A 19,311-nucleotide genomic window follows, 5' to 3' on the forward strand; every position below is an offset into this window, starting at 1 on the left:
AGTCATTAGTAAGTCCGGAATAAATAAGATAAAATGTGCAAACACTCAGCATCTAGTAGTCACTGATTATTTGTATGTATATAGGATACATGTATAAGCTATATATTAAAATATGTATATATGATATATATATACACATACAAGATATATATTAAAATTTTTGTTTTTAAAATTATCCCTTGGAACAAGATGATATGTCAAAAATACTGGCATTGTGTACATTTCTAATCTTGCAGTCTGTTGGCATCCCTCACTGCCCTATCTCCTCCCAGTAATGCTGAATGTGGTTAGAGTCCTGCATGTACTGGACACCGACGCAAAACTTGAAAAGCAAACAAATAAACACACATACAAACTAAACAACAGGTGTCAGCCTCCAGCAGAGAAATTTTATGGAAGAAGCCATAATTTTGAGTAACAACCTGTATTTCATCAAGACTAGGTTCCTTTCCAACACTCAGAGATTCTGTTGTTGCTATTGGTGCTTTAATGAGAATATTTCCATTCTCACACATACCACACTGAGAGGCAATGGTATATGGTGTATAAGAGCTCCAACCCTCAGTGCAAGACGACCTATGCTTTAATTCTGCTTCTGTTGCTTCCCTGCTGAATTAGCCCATTCTTGCATTGCTATAAAGAAATACCTGAAGACTGGGTAATTTATAAGAAAAGAAGTTTAATTGGCTCACGGTTCTTCAGGCTACACAGGAAATAGTGCTGGCATCAGCTTCTAGGGAAGCCTCAGGAAGCTTTTACTCATGGTGGAAGGCAAAGTGGGAGAAGGCACTACACATGGCAAAAGCAGGAGCAAGAGAGGTAGAGTTGGGGATGGGGAGGAGTTGCCATGCTTTACAACAATCAGATCTTACAAAAACTCAGTACCATAAGGGACAGCACCAAGCCACAAGGGATCCACCCCCATGACCCAAACATCTCCCACCAGGCCCCATTTCCAACACTGGAGATTACATTTCAACATAAGATTTGGGTGGGGAAAATATTCAAATTATATCACCTGCTATGTGGTTTTGAACAAATCACTTAAACCCTTTTTCCTCCATCCTCATTAGTAAAACAAGGTTTATGATGTTAATTACAATGATGATGATAAAAATGCTCACCATGTAGGTTGTTGTAAGAATTCAATGCATTAGCATACATAAAACACTTAGAACAGTATCCAGAATATAAGAAGTGTTGGCAAGTATTATGATGTTACAAGTTAGAGATACTCCCACTGCTCCTGAAGGGCCAACATTTCCAGTTTCAGTTGCATTTGGCAGCTTTCTGGAATGGAGCAAATCATAGTTAGGTCTCCACTCATTCAGTGGGACTTTGTGAGTCATCGACAGTGGTTAAGATGCAGTGCTAGCTACAGAATAGTTTAAAAAAACAGTGGAACATCTGTTCTTTCCTCAATAATTTGCAATCTAATTGAGAAAAAAACAATGTTATCTGCCACCAGCTAGCTGTGAGATTTTACTCAGGATATTGTCCCACTCCAAAAATAAGGGGCTCCACTACTCTGAACTGATGATGAGTAAATTGGGATTCACCAGATTTAGCACCTCAATTCACAAAGACAAGAGTCTCTATTCAAGAATTCTAAAGAAAATTATGAACTCATAAAAATATTTTAAATAAGCTAGAGTCTGAAAAATAAAGAACGTTGTCTTATTTAGTGATGACCCCATAAGGGACTCCACTACTCTGCAAGTGATGATGAATAAACTGGGAATCACCAGGTTTAGCACCTCAATTCACAAAGGCAAGAATCTCTATCCAAGAATTATAAAGAAAATCATGAACTCATAAAAATATTTTAAATAAGCTAGCGTCTGAAAAATAAAAAATGTTATCTTATTTAGTGATGATCTCCAGATAAAAACTTGAGGAAGTTTATGGTTAAACGTTTTTACTTAGGATCCATTTTTCTTTTTTCTTTTTCTCCTCCTTCTCTTCCTTACTGTCTCTTTCTCTTCTTATTTCTTCTACATTTTCTCCTTATCTGCCTCCTTAGACATTCATGAGGACTTGCCAAAGAAACAATGGGACAACTAGGTTGAGAAAGACAAGTTGAATCTCTCCTTTTGTTAATTCTGATTGGAGAAGCATTACTCACATCCTCTCTTCCTCTCCTATGAGGCAAGTAACTTCTAAGTATCTGGACAGCCTTCTCCCTTGATGTCGAGCAGGACCTTTGACAGAGAGTGTAATTTTCAGAGTGATCAATTCTGATTCCATTATTTTAGTCCTGATGAAGACAAATCTGTCTTAAAATTCTTGCTCGTTGAAAATTAAAAGCGACATTTATTTGTGAAATTAAAAAGCACTCAGACGGCAACCAAATGCTCAGATGTCTTTATCTTTTTTTTTTTTTAAATGACTATCTTCGTCTGAAGATGCATGTTTTCTAAAAGCAAATAGAATCATTCATCTTAAAACTGGTTACCCTACGTTCAGCCATATAACAAGTCACTGACTTAACTGAAATGTTGAGAATCTCACAGTCCATCATATATCTCATTAGCAATGTAAAAATCTGTTCCTGGGCAGAAATATTAACTGCTGCCCAAATAAACAACCATCTATCATATGTGAATGCACTGCGGTAGGCAGCTACCTCATATCTTATTATGAAAAGTTTCCCTCAGTATGAATGCAACAGACCTGTGAATTTATTTCCCTATGTGGGTCCCCTACATGAGTTGGATGCCGGCAGCCTTAGAAATGGGTTATAGTGCGCGAGCGACACAGAAGACCGGTGATTTCTGCATTTTCAACTGAGGTACTGGGGTCATCTCACTAGGGAGTGCCGGACAATCGGTGCTGATCAGCTGCTGCAGCCTGACCAGCGAGAGCTGAAGCAGGACGAGGCATCGCCTCACCTGGAAGCGCAAGGGGGAAGGGGATCCGTTTTCCTAGCCAGGGGAACTGAGACACACAACACCTGGAAAATCGGGTAACTCCCACCCCAATACTGCGCTGTAAGCATACAGGCATTCCAGGAGAATATATCCCACACCTGGCCGGGAGGGTCCCACGCCCACGAAGCCTCCCTCACTGCTAACACAGCAGTCTGCCGCGATCTATCCGCAAGGCAGCAGCGAGGCTGGGGGAGGGGCGCCCGCCATTGCTGAGGCTTAAGTAGGTAAACAAAGCCGCTGGGAAGCTCGAACTGGGTGGAGCTCACAGCAGCTCAAGGAAGCCTGCCTGTCTCTGTAGTCTCCACCTCTGGGGACAGCGCACAGCTGAAGACCAACAGGGGAAGCAGCGGGAGCCGGTGCAGACATGAACGACTCTGTCTGACAGCTTTGGGGAGAGCCGCGGATCTCCCAACGCGGAGGTTGAGATCTGAGAATGGACAGACTGCCTGCTCAGGTGTGTCCCTGACCCCTGAGTAGCCTAGCTGGGAGAAATCCCCCACTAGGGGCAGTCTGACACCCCACACCTCACAGGGTGGAGTACACCCCTGAGAGGACACTTCCAAAGGAAGAATCAGACAGGTACACTCGCTGTTCAGCAATATTCTATCTTCGGCAAACTCTGCTGCTGATACCCAGGCAAACAGGGTCTGGAGTGGACCTCAAGCAATCTCCAACAGACCAACAGAGAGTCCTTCTGACTGTCAGAAGGAAAACTATCAAACAGGAAGGACACCTATACCAAAACCCCATCAGTTCGTCACCACCATCAAAGACCAGAGACAGATAAAACCACAAAGATGGGGAAGAAGCAGGGCAGAAAAGCTGGAAATTCAAAAAATAAGAGCGCATCTCCCCCTGCAAAGGAGCGCAGCCCATCACCAGCAACGGATCAAAGCTGGTCAGAGAATGACTTGGACGAGAGGAGAGAAGAAGGCTTCAGTCCATCAAACTTATCAGAGCTAAAGGAGGAATTACGTACCCAGCGCAAAGAAACTAAAAATCTTGAAAAAAGAGTGGAAGAATTGACAGCTAGACTCATTAATGCAGAGAAGATCATAAACGAAATGACAGAGATGAAAACCATGACACGAGAAATACGTGACAAATGCACAAGCTTCAGTAACCGACTCGATCAACTGGAAGAAAGAGTATCAGCGATTGAAGATCAAATGAATGAAATGAAGCGAGAAGAGAAACCAAAAGAAAAAAGAAGAAAAAGAAATGAGCAAAGCCTGCAAGAAGTATGGGATTACGTAAAAAGACCAAATCTACGTCTGATTGGGGTGCCTGAAAGTGAGGGGGAAAATGGAACCAAGTTGGAAAACACTCTTCAGGATATCATCCAGGAGAACTTCCCCAACCTAGTAGGGCAGGCCAACATTCAAATTCAGGAAATACAGAGAACGCCACAAAGATACTCCTCCAGAAGAGCAACTCCAAGACACATAATTGCCAGATTCACCAAAGTTGAAATGAAGGAAAAAATCTTAAGGGCAGCCAGAGAGAAAGGTCGGGTCACCCACAAAGGGAAGCCCATCAGACTAACAGCAGATCTCTCGGCAGAAACTCTACAAGCCAGAAGAGAGTGGGGGCCAATATTCAACGTTCTTAAAGAAAAGAATTTTCAACCCAGAATTTCATATCCAGCCAAACTAAGTTTCATAAGTGAAGGAGAAATAAAATCCTTTACAGATAAGCAAATGCTTAGAGATTTTGTCACCACCAGGCCTGCCTTACAAGAGACCCTGAAGGAAGCCCTAAACATGGAAAGGAACAACCGGTACCAGCCATCGCAAAAACTTGGCAAAATGTAAAGACCATCGAGGCTAGGAAGAAACTGCATCAACTAACGAGCAAAATAACCAGTTAATATCATAATGGCAGGATCAAGTTCACACATAACAATATTAACCTTAAATGTTAATGGACTAAATGCTCCAATTAAAAGACACAGACTGGCAAACTGGATAAAGAGTCAAGACCCATCAGTCTGCTGTATTCAGGAGACCCATCTCACATGCAGAGACATACATAGGCTCAAAATAAAGGGATGGAGGAAGATCTACCAAGCAAATGGAGAACAAAAAAAAGCAGGGGTTGCAATCCTAGTCTCTGATAAAACAGACTTTAAACCATCAAAGATCAAAAGAGACAAAGAAGGCCATTACATAATGGTAAAGGGATCAATTCAACAGGAAGAGCTAACTCTCCTAAATATATATGCACCCAATACAGGAGCACCCAGATTCATAAAGCAAGTCCTTAGAGACTTACAAAGAGACTTAGACTCCCATACAATAATAATGGGGGACTTCAACACTCCGCTGTCAACATTAGACAGATCAACGAGACAGAAAGTTAACAAGGATATCCAGGAATTGAACTCATCTCTGCACCAAGCGGACCTAATAGACATCTATAGAACTCTCCACCCCAAATCAACAGAATATACATTCTTCTCAGCACCACATCGCACTTATTCCAAAATTGACCACATAATTGGAAGTAAAGTACTCCTCAGCAAATGTAAAAGAACAGAAATTATAACAAACTGTCTCTCAGACCACAGTGCAATCAAACTAGAACTCAGGACTAAGAAACTCAATCAAAACCGCTCAACTACATGGAAACTGAACAACCTGCTCCTGAATGACTACTGGGTACATAACGAAATGAAAGCGGAAATAAAGATGTTCTTTGAAACCAATGAGAACAAAGATACAACATACCAGAATCTCTGGGACACATTTAAAGCAGTGTGTAGAGGGAAATTTATAGCACTAAATGCCCACAAGAGAAAGCAGGAAAGATCTAAAATTGACACTCTAACATCACAATTAAAAGAACTAGAGAGGCAAGAGCAATCACATTCAAAAGCTAGCAGAAGGCAAGAAATAACTAAGATCAGAGCAGAACTGAAGGAGATAGAGACACAAAAAACCCTCCAAAAAATCAATGAATCCAGGAGTTGGTTTTTTGAAAAGATCAACAAAATTGACAGACCGCTAGCAAGGCTAATAAAGAAAAAAAGAGAGAGGAATCAAATAGATGCAATAAAAAATGATAAAGGGGATATCACCACTGACCCCACAGAAATACAAACTACCATCAGAGAATACTATAAACGCCTCTACGCAAATCAACTAGAAAATCTAGAAGAAATGGATAATTTCCTGGACACTTACACTCTCCCAAGATTAAACCAGGAAGAAGTTGAATCCCTGAATAGACCAATAGCAGGCTCTGAAATTGAGGCAACAATTAATAGCCTACCCACCAAAAAAAGTCCAGGACCAGATGGATTCACAGCTGAATTCTACCAGAGGTACAAGGAGGAGCTGGTACCATTCCTTCTGAAACTATTCCAATCAATAGAAAAAGAGGGAATCCTCCCTAACTCATTTTATGAGGCCAACATCATCCTGATACCAAAGCCTGGCAGAGACACAACAAAAAAAGAGAATTTTAGACCAATATCCCTGATGAACATTGATGCAAAAATCCTCAATAAAATACTGGCAAACCGGATTCAGCAGCACATCAAAAAGCTTATCCACCATGATCAAGTGGGCTTCATCCCTGGGATGCAAGGCTGGTTTAACATTCGCAAATCAATAAACGTAATCCAGCATATAAACAGAACCAAAGACAAGAACCACATGATTGTCTCAATAGATGCAGAAAAGGCTTTTGACAAAATTCAACAGCCCTTCATGCTAAAAACGCTCAATAAATTCGGTATTGATGGAACGTACCTCAAAATAATAAGAGCTATTTATGACAAACCCACAGCTAATATCATACTGAATGGGCAAAAACTGGAAAAATTCCCTTTGAAAACTGGCACAAGACAGGGATGCCCTCTCTCACCACTCCTATTCAACATAGTGTTGGAAGTTCTGGCTAGGGCAATCAGGCAAGAGAAAGAAATCAAGGGTATCCAGTTAGGAAAAGAAGAAGTCAAATTGTCCCTGTTTGCAGATGACATGATTGTATATTTAGAAAACCCCATCGTCTCAGCCCAAAATCTCCTTAAGCTGATAAGCAACTTCAGCAAAGTCTCAGGATACAAAATTAATGTGCAAAAATCACAAGCATTCTTATACACCAGCAACAGACAAGCAGAGAGCCAAATCAGGAATGAACTTCCATTCACAATTGCTTCAAAGAGAATAAAATACCTAGGAATCCAGCTTACAAGGGATGTAAAGGACCTCTTCAAGGAGAACTACAAACCACTGCTCAGTGAAATCAAAGAGGACACAAACAAATGGAAGAACATACCATGCTCATGGATAGGAAGAATCAATATCGTGAAAATGGCCATACTCCCCAAGGTTATTTATAGATTCAATGCCATCCCCATCAAGCTACCAATGAGTTTCTTCACAGAATTGGAAAAAACTGCTTTAAAGTTCATATGGAACCAAAAAAGAGCCCGCATTGCCAAGACAATCCTAAGTCAAAAGGACAAAGCTGGAGGCGTCACGCTACCTGACTTCAAACTATACTACAAGGCTACAGTAACCAAAACAGCATGGTACTGGTACCAAAACAGAGATATAGACCAATGGAACAGAACAGAGTCCTCAGAAATAATACCGCACATCTACAGCCAGCTGATCTTTGACAAACCTGAGAGAAACAAGAAATGGGGAAAGGATTCCCTATTTAATAAATGGTGCTGGGAAAATTGGCTAGCCATAAGTAGAAAGCTGAAACTGGATCCTTTCCTTACCCCTTATACGAAGATTAATTCAAGATGGATTAGAGACTTAAATGTTAGACCTAATACCATAAAAACCCTAGAAGAAAATCTAGGTAGTACCATTCAGGACATAGGCATGGGCAAGGACTTCATGTCTAAAACACCAAAAGCAACGGCAGCAAAAGCCATAATTGACAAATGGGATCTAATCAAACTAAAGAGCTTTTGCACAGCAAAAGAAACTACCATCAGAGTGAACAGGCAACCTACAGAATGGGAGAAAATTTTTGCAACCTACTCATCTGACAAAGGGCTAATATCCAGAATCTACAAAGAACTCAAACAAATATACGAGAAAAAAACAAACAACCCCATCAAAAAGTGGGGAAAGGATATGAACAGACATTTCTCAAAAGAAGATATTCATACAGCCAACAGACACATGAAAAAATGCTCATCATCACTGGCCATCAGAGAAATGCAAATCAAAACCACAATGAGATACCATCTCACACCAGTTAGAATGGCAATCATTAAGAAGTCAGGAAACAACAGGTGTTGGAGAGGATGTGGAGAAATAGGAACACTTTTACACTGTTGGTGGGAGTGTAAACTAGTTCAACCATTATGGAAAACAGTATGGCAATTCCTCAAGGATCTAGAACTAGATGTACCATATGACCCAGCCATCCCACTACTGGGTATATACCCAAAGGATTATAAATTAGTCTACTACAAAGACACATGTACACGTATGTTTATTGCGGCACTATTCACAATAGCAAAGACTTGGAATCAACCCAAATGTCCATCTGTGACAGACTGGATTAAGAAAATGTGGCACATATACACCATGGAATACTATGCAGCCATAAAAAAGGATGAGTTTGCATCCTTTGTAGGGACATGGATGCAGCTGGAAACCATCATTCTTAGCAAACTATCACAAGAAGAGAAAACCAAACACCGCATGTTCTCACTCATAGGTGGGAACTGAACAATGAGATCACTTGGACTCGGGAAGGGGAACATCACACACTGGGGTCTATCATGGGGAGGGGGGGGGGAGGAGGGAGGGATTGCATTGGGGAGTTATACATGATATAAATGATGAATTGATGGTTGCTGACGAGTTGATGGGTGCAGCACACCAACATGGCATAAGTATACATATGTAACAAACCTGCACGTTATGCACATGTACCCTAGAACTTAAAGTATAATAAAAAAAAAAAAAAAAAAAAAAAAAAAAAGAAATGGGTTATAGTTAAAGGTTTATTTTTATAATCCTGTTGTTTGCAACTGAGAATGCATCTTCCAATAATGACAGTGTTACAAGTCAAGGTTAGATCCCTGAGGTCACCTGTGAATATTTACTGAAAGCAAAGCTGAAATGGTCTAATTTATAGCCACTGGCTTTCCTAAGCAACCCCCTGCCCTAGCACTGAGTCCCTAAGGCCCCCAAGGTTCGAGTTACTACTGAGATTGTGAAGAAGAAGTGGGGATGGGTGTAGAATTGCACAGCATTGGAGGCAAAGGAGGAGAAAATAAAAGGGGAGCTCCATGGCTCTTCTTATATTCACTGGGATTACTGGTGAATCAGAGATGATATGCCCACCTTGTACTTCTCATTATACGGTTCTATATCCAAGCTGCCTTCATGAAAGTCTTATGTGTTTGTAATTGAAAAACTTTATCCTTCTTCAAAAAAATAAGAATTTGTGGCTACCTCTAGAGCTTCCAGTCAGATAGGTATTTTGGTCTATTTAGTGGGGAAAATGCACAACACAAGTTACTTGACATATGCAGATTACCTTTTAAAGGTTGTTGCCTTGATATTGTATTTGGTGAGCAGTTGGACTGTGTAGCTTGTTGGCATTTGTTTTATTGTACCCAAATCCTAGTTCTCCATGACAGTTCTAGAGAATTTAGGGTTATGGCTTTTTAAAGCTGAATCATGAACGCAGTCCTGGAACAGAACACCCTCTGTATTGACACAGGCAGAGAACAGTCTCAACCTGAAGGAGATAAGGGTGGGCACAGTCTCCACATGAACTTCCTGACATACACTCACAGGGGCATCCTCTCCCTGTAGGCCTATAATAGTGTTTTTCTGAAGCAAGTATCAGTAACAAGAGATGTTCTTTGGAGCAGAATAGGGTTAATCAAGTGAGTAAAAACTGACCCTGGATATATGTCTGAGCCTCTTCAATTCAACACTGCCCTAGAACTGATTGTTATATATTCTCTATTATTATTATATATTTTTTTTGAGACAGAGTCTCACTCTGTGGCCCAGGCTAGAGTGCAGTGGCACTATGTCAGCTCACTGCAAGCTCCACCTCCCAGGTTCACGTCATTCTCCTGCCTCAGCCTCCCAAGTAGCTGGGTCTACAGGTGCCTGCCACCATACTCAGCTAATTTTTTGTATTTCTTGTATTTTTTTTTTTTTTTTTTGGTAGAGACAGGGTTTTACTGTGTTAGCCAGGATGGTCTCAATCTCCTGACCTCATGATCTGCTGCCTCAGCCTTCCAAAGTGCTGGGATTATAGGCATGAGCCACTGCACCTGGCCATATTCTCTATTATTCTTTACAATATTTAAATAAAAAGAAGTATGTAGTATTTTGCGTGCAGGAAGGCACTGTGTCTTAGAAATAAAATTTCTGCTCTTGAGGGATTTATAGTCCAGCTCTGCAGACAGACACATGGACCAATAAGTACCATGCAATGGGATGCATGCTATCATGGAAATGCATTTACAGGGGAAGAAGATATTAATTCAACCTTGAAGAAGGTTGGGAAGGCATCAGAGAGGATGTGCTGTCTGAGTTTTACCTTGAGAAGGAGGTAGGATTGCTGTATTTGGTAAAGATTGTATTGGCTAGAAGGAACCATATGAGCAAAGATCTGGAGGTAAGAAAGTATTTAGCCTGTTTGAGGAAGAACAGGGATCCATGCAGTGGCTTAAATGTAATAATGGACATTGAAGCTAGAGAGGTAAATATAGGACAACGTATAAAATCCTTTCCTATATCAGACTAGGAAATTTAGATTTTAACTTACATACAATAGAAAGTGGGATGCTGGTTAAAGTTTCTGCTAGAAAATTTAATGGTAGAATACAATATTAAGGAAAGTATGAGAGACCATAGAACTGAAATTTTCTGGACTTGGGGACCCTTGGGATAATTGCTGTGTCTCCTCTTTAGGTCTTTCTAGGAAGCAATGAAGCCTGGGTCTTAGAGCAGAACTCAGGTGTCATCAATAGCTATTAATGGAAGAAAGACTCATCTGCCTCAGACTCACACGGGATATGCAGGTGTTCCCTATAAAATGGTCCAGGTTTTCTGCATCTGCCTCTTTGCAAACTTATGTGACTGCCCAATAAATTTCCACACACGCAATATTCTCCCCTTCTCACTTTCCCTCCTTTCCCCTCCCTTCTCCTTCCTTTCTTTCTCTCTCAGACCTGGCACAGCTGATGAATTAGAGGGACACATAGGCTTCTAGAAGCTCACTGAGTAGCTTCTCATGGCATAGACATTTGTTGAATGTCCTCTATAGGCCAAGCCCTGTGGATGGCCTTCGGTATGGTGCTAAACAGGTGATCGACTGGTGAGGTTTGAGGAAGCACATTTTATTCATGGTTTCCTTAATTGCTCTATTATTTCTCCTGCATAACATGTGCCTCAATCAAGGCCATTTATGATCTGAATGTATGAAAGCTATAATTTTGAGCATCCCCCAGTGTGTTCCCTGCCCTCCAATCAAGCCTCCTACCGGCTCTCCTCCCACCCCAGCCTTGTGGCCCTACCCTATGTTCTCTCCCTGGCTGAAAGCCCCTTCTCTTTGCTGATTCAAATCCTATCCAGCATTCAAAACCACCAACTCCATAATGTCTTTCTGATGTCTCACATCCTCATCGATTTCTTGGAGATATAATTCAGGGTAACAGTTAAAAAACTGGGCTCTAAATTAAGCAAAGAGGTTAACTCTGAGGAAAGGAGAAAGAGATGTGTTCAGGGCCTTCATCCATTGCTAACATATTATATCCTAAGCTGGGTGATAAATATACAGGTATTTTTAAAAACATAGTTCATTGTATAATTTTGTATGATTGAATTATCTTACAAAAGAAAAAAGTCACATATTAAGTGTGCTACCTTGTGCAAGTTCCCTAACTTCTTTATGGCCCAGTTACCTTCATTTGTAGGAAATGATAACAGTGCCCTCTTGTTGTGGGTATTAATAATATTAGATAATGCCTGTCAGGAATTTACAAAGTGCTTGATATATAGTAAAAACTCAATAAATGTTAGTAATGGTCTTCACCTCTTTTCCCTTTGAACTCCCTAGAGTGCTTTTGCTCAGAATTATATAATTTAATATTTAATTGAAACTTCTCTGGTTCTGTGATTTTTGCTCATTTTTTTTACTGTGCTCCTCTTTTTTCTTGAGGGCAGGCACAGTGTGCTATCCTTCTTCCTAAGCTCCACAGCACCCTAGCATGGTGCCCAGGGTATCTGAATAGGTTCATAAATTCTTAAACTTGATTGATTGGAATGGTCTTTTCAAGGATTAACTGTATATGATTCCCATGGTTTTTCGCTCATCTGTGTCTGAATAGCTAAAGAAGAAACCTGTGCATGTCTGTTACTTTCCTCCTGTGATATGACCTGTGAGCAGCTACCTTAGGGCTCAGAGTTGAAATAGATGAACTAGCCAAGAGCACACACATTCACAGGCTTCCCAAAGTCCGCCCACCACTTCCTATTTCCATTCAGTGCTAGAACACCTCCCAATAATTCAATAAGTATGCACCCCTTCTTTCTTTCTTTCTTTTTTTTTTTTTTTTGAGAGGGAGTCTCACTCTGTCGCACAGGCTGGAGTGCAGTGGCCGGATCTCAGCTCACTGCAAGCTCCGCCTCCCGGGTTTACGCCATTCTCCTGCCTCAGCCCCCTGAGTAGCTGGGACTACAGGCGCCCGCCACCTGGACCGGCTAGTTTTTTGTATTTTTTTTTTTAGTAGAGACGGGGTTTCACCGTGTTAGCCAGGATGGTCTCCATCTCCTGACCTTGTGATCCTCCTGTCTCGGCCTCCCAAAGTGCTGGGATTACAGGCTTGAGCCACCGTGCTCGACCTGCCTTCTTTCTTAAAACAGTATTTGTGTAGGTTATAATCTTCTGTTTCACACTTTAAGGGAAATCTGAGCTAACCAGCTGCTCCACAGCCAAGTCCTAATGGTGACAATCATCTTGCTTTTGGCAAGACTATTTCCGGGTCTGCTTAAAGCCAGAATGTGTGCTCCAGAGTCTAGAGCGGAGCTAAAATCTCATCAGGAGTTGGCTGCGGAGCATCCATTTACCTAGCTATAAACCATCCCCTGAGCTCCTGCCTGACTCTACAGTGGAGTGACAAGCCAACCCAAATACAGGGGCCCAGCAGATAGTCCTGAACTCCTAATGTGTGCTTGCCGACTACTGATGCAATATCTGCATTCATCACTGGGGCTCTGAAGGTTCCAGGAGGCCAAGTATTTCTGCAGAGGTTGGAGCCTCCTAGTCCTGGCTCAATTCATCTGATCTTGAGGAAATCTGTTTAGTTGAACTGCCTTTGCTGGGGTTGATGACAGGGCAGCAGAGGGGAGAGCAGTAAAAGGGAAAGGCAAAGAGGTCAGAATAATGATAGTACTTAATTCCACAAGGAAGCTCCACTCAGTGTGATAATCAAGGCCCTGAATCATGTCTCCAAGTGGATTATAAATTCTGCTGAAGGATGAGATCTAAGGATCTAAGGAGACAAAAATCAGCCATCATATCCAATGTTTTTTCTATTGCATCTATTGCCTTTAAGTAGATTCACTTGAGTAAATATAAGAAACGTTCAAGATGGAAACAGAAGGTGTACGTAAAACTCATGTACAATGTAAATCATAAAGCTTCATATACTCCAGCTTCTACCATTTCTATCTCAGTCCTCATTTTCTAAATTGCATCCTAATAACATTGAAAACACACACACACACCCCTCTCCACCAACAACTACCACAAAGATGTTCCCGGCCTGGAAACGTCTTTGTAGTCAGGCCTGACTTCTGTCAATTACCCCAGATGCTAAACTAATTGGCTTGATGCTCAGATGAAAGAATCTAAATCTAGAAAGGCAGGAAAAGCCCCCTCCTGTGACCAAAGCCATTAAACCTCAATTAGGAGATAGACAGGGAAGGTGTAGATGAGTCTGGGGTAATTACAGGGCTTTGTCTGACAGCTCAGTTCCTGAAGCCTGGACCAGAGCAGGTGATTTGGAAATCTGATCCCGAGACAGCTGCAGATGGTGCAGGCTGATTGCACCCAGCCAAACGGACCTCATCCCACTGGCAGCTTTCTGCAGCGTGTGGCCCCTCACAACTTAGCACTGCCTGGCGAGCTGGCCCCATCTGTTCCGTGATGGCCAGGCACACAGAGAGCCACCCAGGGGCAAACACCTATAGACTCTAACCAGAGACATTGTTGGGATAGAGGTAGGGGTGGGAGTGGTCTGTCCTTGTTTTGGTTTAGAACTATCTCCACAATATTCATTTTATCCACACTTCAGGTGAGTTAGAAACTGATGAAAGCTTCCACTGTCCTCATCCTAGGTACTTGGGGAGACCTGATAACAGCTGACCAGGGCTGTTTTCCGAAGGTTCCTGGAAGTTGGAGTCATTCCTGCCTCCCATGCATTTAGGACAGGGAGGGATCATTCATGGTGTTATCAGCTGAATGGTGTCCCTGTAAATTTGTATGTAGATGTCTCCACCCACAGGACTACAGAGTATAACCATATTTGGAGATAAGGTCTTTAAAGAGGTGATTAGCTGAAAATGAGGCTGTTAGGGTGGGCCTGTTATCCAATAAAGTGGTATCCTTACAGGAAGAAGAGATTAGGACACAGACTGAGAGACACTAGGTACATATGTGCGTCAATGGAGAACCATGTGAAGAGACAGCAAGTGTGCAGCCATCTGCAGTCAGCATCTTGATCTCAAACTTCCAGCCTCTAGAACTATGAGAAATACATTTCTGCTTCAGCCACCAGTTTCTGTGCTATTTTGTTCTGGCAACCCTAACAAACTAATACAACAGGTTTATTAATTCACCCAATCAGTATTTGTTGAGTATTTGCTATGTGCCAGAAATTGTTTACATGCTGGGAATACAGAGCTAAAAAAGACAGACTATTCTCCCTGTTGTGAATTTATATCTTCATGGGGAAGAGGAGAAAAGTCACTAACAAGGGAAACACACACAAGTTAATTTTAGAGGATGGTAAGTGTTATGAAGGAGACAGAACAGGGTGACATAGGGCTGCTTTGGATAAAGTGTTGAGGAGAAGGCCTTTTGGAGCGGTAATATTAGAGCTAGACTTGATAATAAGAAGGTATTAGCCATACAAAGATCGTGGGAGAAGAAAATGCAAAAGTGCTGGTGAGGCAGGAGAATAGGGTCTGGAGGCAGGGAACCTAAGGCTGTTTCATGCCTACTTTCTATAACTAAATTGAAAGGAAAACCCTAACTTTCCATGCCTAAGTAACAAAAGGACCAGAAGCTACTCCCTTTGGCTTTTTCTGTGTGCAGACAGAAAATTGGAAAATTGCAGGTTGAGTCTTTGTTTGCAACTTTGTAAGTTAACTTCAGTCTCTGGTTGGCTGCTTTCTGTAACCACTCAGACTGATGGCAGGCTACTACTTCAGTTACATGAGGTGAGCATGAATGGGAAACTTCTAGAGGGTATTTGAACCCAAGAAGTTTCTATGTATCTGGGCCCTTGTGGCGCTGCTTGTCCACTCCCACACTGTGGAGTGTACTTAGATTTTCAATAAATCCCTGCTTTCGTTCTTTTGTTGCTTCATTCTTCCTTTGCTTTGCTGGACGTTTTATCTAATTCTTTGTTCAAAACACCAAAAACCTGGACCACTTGCAGTCATGACCCTCTACACTGGGGCAAGGACAAATTGATGACTCCAAGGAACAAAAGGCCAGTGTGAGTTAAAAAAAAAAAAAAAAAAAAAAAAAAAGTGGTGTGAGGTGGATTTATGTCAACCTGAAGGGAGGACTAGAGTGGTTGGAGGCAGACCTCTGTATACAGCCCTGCCCTTTTCAAAGTTGGTGAGGGAGGTTGAAGGTTGTGATTGAAGGAGGCCACCTGTGGAGGTGAAAGACACAGACTAGAGTCCCAAGGATGGAATTTAAGCTCCAGGTACACAGTTGGCCTAGATCAGTGGTTATCAACCCAACCGGAGTCAATGATGCTTTTTAAAGTAAGTATTTTATTAGATCCCTTCATTATCCTGAAATGATCATTATTCTGAATGATCTACCAAAGCACATAATAAAAAAGAATAATGTCCTAACTACAATAAAAGGGAAACATTTATAAATAATTGTGATAAAGTAATTGCAATACATACATAAATATTCAGGCACAAGTTACATTAGAAGAGAAAATGAAGTAGTTAGCTGACAGCAGATAGAATCACTCTGAGTGTGAGCCCCATGATTGTAGGCTGATACCTAGTTTGGTTGGTCAAAAGTTAATTTTAATCATTAGTAGTTTAGAAACTTTTCTTTCAGCTTGATAACTTGTAATGGTAATGTCATACAAATTTGGGGATTATTGTCAAAGTAGGGGAAGTTTCTACCGAGCTTCTTTCAATTTTGAGCTTTAAGATTTCCTGGCATTTTAGATTTTCTTGTGCAATGACTAATCTTCAATGCTCTGAATTGTCAACACTTATTAACCACTACCCACATCCTTGTGGTTCTGGGCACTGTAGGATACATAAATCCCACAGGAGGACTCTGGGCCTTAAATCTACATCACAGTGTCAGGTGACAAGGAGCAGTGGGAGTTTTCTGAAAGCTAATCTTAGGCTGGAATTAACTCTATAACAGCAACTTAACTATAAGTGGAAGTGTCTGCAAGTCACATAGACATATTCTACCACACCCAACCTTTAACCCACTCCCTTTTCACTGGATCACAAAAATGTCTGTGACTTGATATGAGAGGAGGTATGGCAGACATGAAGTTAGCATGGAAACAGAGGGTGGCCTTAGCCAACTAAATACACTATCTTAAGCAAAATTTAAGAAACTATATAATCATGTGAACCCTCTGTTGGGGACTTCTCAGGAATCCATGGTAGAGGAGGTCCTGGAGCTTAAACTTTATTAGCTTCACTATTCATGCATCTCTACTTGTACTCAACTTCCATGTACTTCGAATCCAATAGCCAGCAAAATCCCAACTCTAAATTCACACTTCTGTATTTTCCATGGATGCCCTGCTGAGCACTGCTGGAGGAAATTTGTACTACCATGCATGATATTTCCCCTACAAATCTGGCAACTTGAACCTCATTTAACTCTGAATGATGTCCAGTAGTTTTGTGAGTCTCGAATTAGTTTTCTCTCCACTTTCTTAAACAGCTATTTTGAACATTCCCCATTATTTTTAAGCACTTACCCTAGGCTAGGCTTCTTTGTTACTCATTTTAGCGTCCCTTACACACTACACTACACACACACACACAATTATTAGACCTGTCCTTACTTTGTATTAATGGAGGGATGTCACCTTTCTTGTTTATCCTCTCCATCCTGTTCTCTGAATTTCACTACACTTACTGTCCTGGGGACATGGAAGCTTCATCTGGATCCTTCAATTATCTTTCTTTTTCCATAATCTTTAAGTACTCTGAGGCAATTGGTTATTGCTCCAGCCTACAAATAAACTCAAGTCTCTCTAAAGATTAAACAAAATTCTTTCTTGATCCTGCATCTACCTCCAGCCACTTCCTTATTTTGTTTACCCTTTATAGTTAAAATTCTTAAAATAATGATCAATACTCACTGTCTTCATTTCCTGACCAACAGTTGCATCCCCACATAATCAGATATCCATCCCTGTCACTGCAATGAAACACTTTCACCAAGGTTACCAGTTGCCAAAGAATCTTCTAGTTGGTAAATTCAAGAGGCACTTTACTCTTGGCCTTACTTGACCTTCGTGTGCATTGGGCACTATTGACCAGACCCTTATTTTTAAGGGATATTTATTGGTTTATTTATGTATTTCCTGTATTGTTCCAGAAATGATTTTCAAAGTATCCAGTCAAAATACAAATAATTTGGAAAGATAGAATAAAACTTTTAAAATGTCTTAGTTGTTCTCTTGGCTTTTAAATATGTATACTTTAACAAACCTTAAAGATAATCAATACTATTAAGTCTCTTCAGATAATACAGGAATCTTAGAATACTTTAACTTCAGTCTCTTCCAATTTATAATTTATATACAAAATTTTAAATCAATTTTATCTTTTTAAAAACCTATAAATAGATATCAGTGTTACGTTTAGAGAATCAGTGATTTATATTCACCCATATAATTATCAATTTCCTTGAACACTGTTTCTTTTCTGTATCTCACGTTTTCCATCTGGAACCACCTTTATAAAGTACATACTTTAGAAGTTTCTTAAATAGAAACTTGTTGATGGCAAAACTCTTGTTTGTGTGAAAATTTTGTATTTTGTCCTTATTCTTGGAAATAAGTTTTCTGGGTAAAAGACCCTAAACCCATTGCTCTGTTTTCTCAGCATATTGAATATAGTTTTGTCCTGTCCATTTTTGTTGAGAAATCAAATGTTGGTCTTGCTGTTTCTTTGTGGGTGTACTTTTCTCACCTGTCTACTTTAGGATGTTCTTTGTGTATTTTGTACATGGAATATCACTACTTTGTCCTGGATCGCATCCTGCTTGGAATTTGTTAGGTTGCCTGAAGTTATGGATTGGTTTCTTTCATTAATTCTGTAAAAATTTGCCATAATATCTTGAAATACTGCCTTTCCTTCAGTCTCTTACTTGTCTTCTTCCATAACTTTGATCAATAATATTTCGGACTGTTTACTTTCAATGCCCACTTTTATTTCTTTCACATAAGAAGCATAGTTATTGTTGTCCTTCGCGTGATAATCCTGCAATCTGTAGTCTTTGCTGGGGTGACTCAGATCTCTGCTGCTTCTGTTGATTATTGTTTCAGTGCCAAAATTACTTTTTGTTCTAGTATTTTGTGTTTATCCTTTCTTCTTTACTATGATTTCATATTCAAACCATCTAGGTCCAGTTTGTGGTTCCAAATTCTTAGGTAGACTTATTTTCTTAAGGCAGATTTTATTTCTCTCGTCAAAGAGAGATAGATGAAAATAGACAAGATTTTTGGTTTCCCTCTTTTGCCAGGGTGACTTATTTATTTTTCATTTTTATACTAGGTTACTAGGTTCCTCGTATTTCCTTTTTTTTTTTTTTTTTTGAGATGGAGTCTGTCTTGCTCTGTCACCAAGGCTGGAGTACAGTGGCATGATCTTGGCTAACTGCAACCTCCGCCTTGCGGGTTCAATCTATTCTCCTGTCTCAGTCTCCCGAGTAGCTAGGATTACAGGTATGCACCACCAGGCCCGGGGAATTTTTGTATTTTTAGCAGAGACGGGGTTTTGCCATGTTGGCCAGGCTGGTCTCGAAGTCCTGACCTCAGGTGATCCACCCACCTCGGCCTCCCAACGTGATGGGATTACAGGCGTGAGCCACTGCACCCGGCCGGTTCCTAGAATTTCTGTAGGGTCTCTTA

This window comes from Rhinopithecus roxellana, chromosome 8 (genome assembly GCF_007565055.1).
Source record: "Rhinopithecus roxellana isolate Shanxi Qingling chromosome 8, ASM756505v1, whole genome shotgun sequence".
Classification (NCBI taxonomy): domain Eukaryota; kingdom Metazoa; phylum Chordata; class Mammalia; order Primates; family Cercopithecidae; genus Rhinopithecus; species Rhinopithecus roxellana.